The sequence below is a fragment of the Tupaia chinensis genome, unplaced genomic scaffold, assembly GCF_000334495.1.
Source record: "Tupaia chinensis unplaced genomic scaffold, TupChi_1.0 Scaffold000360_1, whole genome shotgun sequence".
NCBI lineage: Eukaryota > Metazoa > Chordata > Mammalia > Scandentia > Tupaiidae > Tupaia > Tupaia belangeri.
The window spans coordinates 1,741,365-1,747,873 of record NW_006159856.1 but is presented as its reverse complement, the minus strand read 5'-3'; the positions used below and the strand labels follow the sequence as shown (position 1 = coordinate 1,747,873).

Here is a 6,509-nt window from a genome sequence, read left to right as displayed (position 1 = left end):
GTTCTCACTCTGCATTATAAAAAGGGCAGCCAGATAACAACTGTTACAGAAATGAAATAAGACGGAAAATTTTAACAAACCGTTTAAACTATTTTCTTTAAGAGACTTCCTCCACTGCCAGAGATCTTGAATAGCCCCTGATCAGTCATCCGGAAGCAATTCTTCATGTAATTGATAAAATTGGCTTCCACTTTGGGAAGAGAGCCACCTTTTTCTATATTTGCTTCCATTTTTGCTTTAATGTCTTCTATAGAACTAGGTCCTTTGGGTGTTTTAGGAGGTTGGTTTTTGTTTGTTTGTTTGATTTTTCCCCTGCTTTTTGAGTGATTCTTGACCTGTTGATCTTGGTGTGGATGGCTTTAAGTCTTTTCCGTTCTGGTTTGATTTTTGAGCATTTTTACCAGGAGGATCTCATATAGATTTATTCACTGGAGCTTTTCCTTCCATTTCCTCATCTTAAAATCATCATCATCGTCATCATCTTCGTCAGCAGCAAGTTTTACTATTTTCTGTGGAACCTTGCTACCACCTCCAGGGGCAGATCGCTTTCCAGATACACCTAAGAGTTTCACGTCCTCTTCCTCTTCTTCTTCTGACTCTGCATCTTCTTCCACAGCTACTAAGTGCTGTCCACTAATATACACAGGCCCTGAACCACTTCAACCTTAAGACCACAGGTGGTGTTATTTCAAAGCCCCCAAGGGAAACCGTTGGCTGTACAGACATTTTCAGTGTTGCTAGTGTTACTTTGATTAGACTGCATTCGTAATTGATTGCCTCTGCTTCAACAACGTGTAATTCATCCTTTGCACCAGCCCCTAAACTGACCGTTCTTAAAGATAACAGGTGTTCATTTTCATCATTATCTACTTTAAAGTGATAATCTTTGTCAGCCTTTAGTTCACAATTGAATCGATAGTTCTGGGGCCTCAGGGGGTTCATGTCCATGGCCATCGAATCTTCCATGGCGTGGTGGCACGCACTTAGGTGCAATTGAGAAACGTGTGTTTTTGGCTGCTGTTGGGTGCAGTGTTCATAAATGTCAACTGTTTCGAGCTGGTTAACAGCTTTGTTAAAATTTACCATATCCTTGTTGATTTTCTGTTTACTTTCTGTGGCCTTTCAACTTTTGAGAGAGGGATATTGAAATCACTACCCATAATTGTGGATTTGTCTGTGTCTCCATACTTCATCCACTTTGAAGCCTTATTGTTAGATTTATAAATGTTAAAGGTTGTTATGTGTTCCCGATGAATTGACCCCTTTTTCATTATTAAATGACTTTATTTATCCATGATGGTATTCTTTGCTGTGAAAGCTACTTTGGTATTCACATAACTACTCCGGCTTCCTTTGGACTGAGGCGAACACGCTGTATCTCTTTTTATCTTTTCAATTTTAACCTATGTGTTCCCATTTGTGTTTTTTTTTTTCCCATTTGTGTTTAATAGATGTCTTGTAGGTAGCCAAGAGTTGGTTCTCAGTTTCTCACACAATCTGAAAATGTCTGTCTTTTAATTGGAATGTTTAGATAATTTTTGTTTCATATGATTTTTGATATGGTTAGGTTTAAATCTATCATCTTATTATTTACTTTTCATTTTATGTTCATCGTTCCCCTTTTCCTCCTTCTTTTGGATTAATTGACTTCAACAATTTTATCTCTATTGTAATTTTTATATATTCTGGGTTTTTTTTAATGATTCTGATGTGTCTCCTCTGTTGTCTTATGAAGCAGGACTCTTTGTTTTATTGTTTTAGTAGTTACTTTAGGGTCCATAATGTTTATCTCTAATTATAGATACCTTCAAGTAATAGTATACCACTTCACACTTAGAATTAGTACCTTACAATAAATAGTCTTTATTTCCGTTTGTCCCTGCTAGACTTTCTGTTATTGTTGTTATACATTTTACTTTTACATGTTAGGGACTCATATTATGTTGTTAATATTTTTGTTTAAATGGACAGTTTTTTTTAAATAGAAAATTAAATAATTAAAAAAGAATCTTGTATATTTACCATATAGTTACCATATAGTTACCATTTCAGGTGCTCTTTGTTCCTTTGTATAGATCTCTATTTTTTTTCATGGTAAAGACTGCTTTATTGATGGCAGTTAGTACGAGTCAATAAATATTGATCCCCAGAGATGAGCTCAGTTATTTTTCGTATTACTGGTCCACAAAGAGCTGAATGGAATTGAATGAAGGGACTGCTGGGATGACCAAAGTCAATCCTGCTTTTTGGGAAATGAAGCCATAGCCAGCTGATACATGGCGTACACTGCTCCAACCATGGTGGCTCTAGACAAGAGGGCATCGGCTACTGCACCCTTAGGATGCACAGGAACTCCAGTATCCTCCTGACGCAGCTTTTGTTTCGCTGGAACTTTATTTTCAAAATGCCTGCATGAAGCAGTGCTCATGGGCCTCTGGGTAATCTGACGAAGAGCCGGCACATTCCGCAGCATCTTGTCTCCACTTCTGCCCACCAACCGCAATAACTGAACTGCAGGAACGAAAATCGCCACACAGGACTAGATCTCTATTTTTATCTGGTGTCTCATTTTGCCTGAAAAGGAAAGTGACACCAGGTAGATATACAGATTATTTTTCATCTTTAGCATTTTTTTTTAATAATGGAGGTCTGCTGGTCATTCTTTCAGACTTTGTTTGCATAAAAAATTATTTAAAGAACTATTTACTTATTTAATTTTATTGGTTATTATTATTATTTTTTAAAATTTTGACCAGAGCAAGACAGAGAGAGAAAGAGAGAGTGAGAAAGCAAGCCACCAGGTCTGGGACTCAAACTGGTTAGTCATGAATAAAAAAGAATTTTACATTTGATTTGGAAAGTGTTTTGCCTTTCAGACTGGCTTGTGACCTAGGAGTTAAGGGAGCCAGATTCTATGTGGCTGATTACAGTTCGAGTCCTGGTTCTGGTGGCTTGAAAACCATGTGGGGCACATGTTCATGGGTGCCCCAGATTCCGACAGGATAGAGAAATGGAGAAGGGATTTTTTTGCAATGTAACCATGCCCCCTTGTGGGGTACTTTCTCTCTTTCCCACTCTCATACTCCCTCTGGCTATAAAGAAAAGAAAGAAGGAGAGTCAGAGAAAGAGAGAAAGAGAAAGAAGGAAGGAAGGAGGGAAGGGGGGAAGGAAGGAAGGAAGGAAGAAAGAAGGAAAGAAAAAAGGAAGGAAGAAAGGAAAGAAAGAAAGAAAGAAAGAATTTTACCTTTTATTTCCCTTCAATGCTTTAAAGATGTTTCATTTTTTTCAATTGCATTGTTTCTGATGAGAAATCTAACGTCACTTTTCTCTTTGTTCCTTGTATGTAACACATCTTTGTATTCTTACTGCTTTTAAGATTTCTTCTTTTTACTGTTTGTGATAAATTTGTGCTGTAACTTGACACTGTTTTTCCATGTGTCTTATGTATAGGGTTCATTGAATTTCTTAGATTTGTGAGTTTACAGTTGTCATTAAATTTGTAAAATCTTTGGCCATTCTTTTTGTTGTTATTGTTTTCTTGATGTAGGATGCATAGGCTCACCAAACACACACACACACACACACACACACAAAGAGGGAAAGTGCAAAGTCACCCCCTCGGGGGCAGGGGGATGGCCACACCACAGTATTTTCTCCTGCATTCTCCTCTCAGTATTTTGGGCACACACACACATGCCCAGTGATTTTCAGGTTTCCAGGTCTGGGATTCGAACCATAGTTAGCTATGTGGGAGACCAGTGCCTTAACCACCATGCCACCCGCTGTCCCTTGGCCATTATTTCTTTAAATAGTTTTTTCTTTTCCATTCCTCCTCCTTCTGGGACTCAAATTACATGCATATTTGACCTGTTGAAGTTGTCCTATAACTTGCTGATATGTATTATTATTATTATTATTATTATTATTATTATTATTATTATTTTCTGATACATTTAGATAGTTTCAATTGCTATGTCTTCAAGTTTACTGTTTGTTTCTTCTAAAATGTCTAATCCTAGTACAATCCCATTCAGTATATTTTTTTCATCTCAGGCATAATTTTTTTCTCTAGGAGTTCAGTTTGAGTCCTTTGTATTTCTTCATTGTCTCTATTTTACCTTTTGAATACATGAAAATCAATTATAATAGCTGTCTTCATGTCCCTGAATACTAATTCTGTCATCATTTTCAGGTCTGGGTTGATTTTGATTTCTTTTTATTTTTGACGTGGGTCATATTTTCTTAAATCTTGGCAAACCTGGTAATTTTTTACTGGATGCTTGACATTATAAATTTTACCTTTCTGGGGACTGATTCCTTTGCGTTCTTATAAATAAATCTTTTTGAGCTCTGTTCTGTGATGCAGTTTACTGACTTAGAAGCAGTTTGGATCTTTTTTTTTTTTTTTTTTTGAGAGTTAGACAGAATCTGAGATGTGTTTAATCTGGGGCTATCCAGTGTCCACACAGAGGGGAGGCACTTTTGGGTCCTCTTTTGCTCTCTGAACCATGAGCTTTACTTCTCCATTCTGGTGAGACCTACAATCAAAGCTCCCCTAATCCTTCAGGTACTTCCTTCCCTGTCTTGGGTAGTCTCCACGTGTCAATCAGTTCTCCGCTGAATCCTCAAGTGGGACCCTCCCCAGGCCTCCAGAGTTCTCTTTCTGTGCAGCTCTCTCATCTTATACTTGGTCCTCTGAATTCTGACTGCCTTATTCCCACCAGGGTACCCCCTCTCTGTGCCATGACCTCTCAAGGCAGTAAGCTTGGGCAGTGCCAGGCCTCACCTTGTTTATTTCCTGTCTCTCAGTGGTTACTGTCCTTCATTATCTATGCTTAGTGTTTTGAGACTCTTTTTTTTTAATTTAATTTTATGTTTTTCATTTTTTTAATACATTCAATCACATTTTTTAGCTTACAAGGTGATCATTTCAATATGTGAACATTTCTCCCCAGTCCAGTTGATCAAAATATAACAATACTACCTCCCTGTCTCAACAATGCTGTTTCCGTATCCCTCTTCCAAATGTTTTTCCCCAGGCCCCACTCCTCCACACACCCCTGAGACTCATTGTTATTGTTCTTTGGAGTGGAGTAAATCTAGTTCCTGTTACTCCATCTTGGCTGGAGGTCATTCCAGCAAATGTGTGTTGAAGCACGGGGACCTCATGAGTGAATAAAAGAAAACTCTATGCTCAGACAGCTGATGTGCATGTGGACTGGCCAGGGAGTGGGTGAGTCCAAGCACTGCCACTAAAAGGCTGCATAGAGCCAGCCTGTGACGTGGTGGTTAGGGTTGCTGGATCCCACATTGCTGACCACACAGTTTCAGTTCCAGACCTGGTATCTTGAGAAATACAGCAGACGTCTGTGTGTGCGTGTGTGCCCAAAATCTCAAAAGAAGAAGTAAATGGGGGAAAAGGGATTGTGATGTGACCATTCCCGGGGTGGGGTGGGGTGTGATTTCTCACTTTCCTCCTCTCCCTCACTTTCTTCTTCTCCCTCACTCTCTGGCAAGCACACATGCACCCGCTGCAAATTAAAAAAAGGAAAGAAGACTACACAACTGGGCAAGCCATGGCACCTCAGAGCTCTGATGCTTAGTAAGAGCTGACATTGACTGAGCATCATCTATTATTATTGTTGCTATTATTTGCTCATTAGTTTGTTGGATCGTAAGGAAGGAAGCTTATTATCCAGAAAACATATTTAAAAGAAACTGCAATGGTACTACTTCGTGTTGGTTGACTTTTATTTATTTATTTATTTATTTATTTGTATTTTGTAGAGGCTTACATTTTTTACTTATGCTGCAGAATGTCCTTCAGAGTTTAGTGCATTGACTTCTTGCAGTAGAAAAATTCTGCTTCCCTGCTCATGGTGACTTTTCATATCTACTTCCTAAGAAAAAGGAAACTCGAGAAGAAGCCATGGGCCTTCAAGAGAAGGTTCCACATGGCTACAGTGAACTAGATTTTTAAGGGAATGAAGATTTTCTACTAATAATTCAGCCTCCAACAAACGAGCTAGCGGTAGGGAGCCCCCACCCCCTGCACCCCCAGGTTCCACATGGCTAAAGTGTACTAGATTTTTAAGGGAATGAAGTTAATTTTCGCTCTGTTCCTCCCATCCAGGCAGAAGAAGCCACAGGCCTTCAGGAGAAGGTTCCACATGGCTACAGTGAACTAGATTTTGCGCCACGCGGTTTTCTATTTTGTGATTTTTTTTTTTAAAGAACAGTAATTACAAATTTTTAAATTTTTTAATATTTTTGTCTTTTTTTCTCTTTTTGTTGTTGTTTTTCTCTGTTTCATTTTCCTTTTTCTTGTCTCTCCACCCTCCAATATCCTTTCAATGTGTTTTTAGACAAACCTAAGAGCACTGTAGCTAAACATCCAAATACTAATAGGGTTAAAATATTCCTCAATATCTACTGAATCTGCTGCACCAGCGATCACAATAGAACGACAAAGAGATTCTAGATCACCTCTGCCTGCTTGCTCCTGAACA

The 6,509-nt window shown here is 38.6% G+C and overlaps 1 protein-coding gene and 1 pseudogene across 2 annotated transcripts in view; one reads left to right on the top strand and one right to left on the bottom strand.

Moving 5' to 3' along the window:
- ZFYVE28 (zinc finger FYVE-type containing 28) overlaps positions 1–6,509 on the top strand; it is a 117,506-nt gene that overhangs the window by 10,867 nt on the left and 100,130 nt on the right. The window lies entirely within an intron of this gene.
- On the bottom strand, positions 2,234–2,473 carry LOC102470301 (cytochrome c oxidase subunit 7A2, mitochondrial pseudogene; annotated as a pseudogene).